Source organism: Elephantulus edwardii, unplaced genomic scaffold (genome assembly GCF_000299155.1).
Source record: "Elephantulus edwardii isolate Elephantulus edwardi_28Jun2011 unplaced genomic scaffold, EleEdw1.0 scaffold00117, whole genome shotgun sequence".
In the NCBI taxonomy this organism is placed as follows: domain Eukaryota; kingdom Metazoa; phylum Chordata; class Mammalia; order Macroscelidea; family Macroscelididae; genus Elephantulus; species Elephantulus edwardii.
The window spans coordinates 5,595,113-5,596,416 of NW_006399867.1; the positions used below are offsets into that span (position 1 = coordinate 5,595,113).

Consider the following 1,304-nt stretch of genomic DNA (forward strand, 5'->3'; position numbering starts at 1 on the left):
CTGGAAACTGCTGCTGCTGAGAACCAAGCACTTGTTTCGCTCCCACAACCTGGCAGCGTGTTGGGCAGTGTGCTCTTGACATTTCATTACTCCCTACTTTGGCCTCAGGCTTCTAATCCAGGAAATGGGCTATCATCTTTGAACCCACTGTTTGAGCCTACAAGGACTGAACCTGATACTTCTGTCAAATACTCAAGTGCATGTAGATGTTTAGAATTTATATTAAACAGAAGGGGTCAGGAGAGGCCCCATTCAGTCTGATCCAGGCAGCAGCTGTGGTGGCTCTTGTCTTCTCTCACTCCCTTTGCCATATCTATTTCCTTTTGCTTCCGGAAACATGGCCTCCAGTGTGGCTGTCTCTGATGGTGTCATCAAGGTGTTCAAAGACATGAAGGTGCGCAAATCATCGACCCCAGAGGAGGTGAAGAAGCGCAAGAAGGCGGCACTCTTCTGCCTGAGCGAGGACAAGGAGAACATCATCCTGGAGAAGGGCAAGGAGATTCTGCTTGGGGATGTCAGCCAGACTGTGGACGACCCCTATGCCACCTTTGTCAAGATGCTGCCGGACAAAGACTGCCACTATGCCCTGTATGGTGCAACCTCCGAGACCAAGGAGAGCAAGAAGGAGGACCTGCTGTTTATCTTTTGGGCCCCTGAGTGTGCATCCCTTAAGAGCAAAATCTATGCCAGCTCCAAGGATGCCATCAAGAAGAAGCTGACAGGGATCAAGCATGAATTACAAGCAAACGGCTACGAGGAGGTCAAAGACCGGGGCACCTTAGCAGAGAAACTGGAGGACAGTGCTGTCATCTCCCTGGAGGGCAAGACCTTGTGAGCCCCTTCAGGCCCCCGCCTGGAGCATCTGGCAGCCTCAGACCTGCCCATGGGGGCTGCAGGCTGTCACCTTCCTGTCAGATGGGAGAGACTGGGGGAAGCCCAGCAGCGGGAGGGCAATCCCTCCACCCCACTTGCCAAACAGTTGTCCCCGCCCCCTGGACCTTCCTCCTCCCTCTACCCCTGAAGGTTCTGGCCATTCCAAATTGCTATTAATCTTCTGATTCCTATTGGGTTGAAACAGACCAAGTTCCACCAGGCACCCCAGGTTAAGGGGTACCTTTATTTTTTTTAATGACACCTCCACTCCCTACCTGTTCCTTTCCCTTTCCAGACTGCTAATTTCTAATCACAGTAGTGACTCTGTGCTTGTCTGTTAGTTCTGTGTATAAATGGAATGTTGTGGAGATGACCCCTCCCCACACCAGCTTGTTCCCATCCCCTTGTCCCCTGGTCGTGCCCACTTGAGT

The 1,304-nt window shown here is 52.1% G+C and overlaps 1 pseudogene; it reads left to right on the forward strand.

Moving 5' to 3' along the window:
* Nucleotides 1–337: 337 nt before the first annotated feature.
* LOC102863267 lies at nt 338–835 on the forward strand (annotated as a pseudogene).
* Nucleotides 836–1,304: the final 469 nt, after the last annotated feature.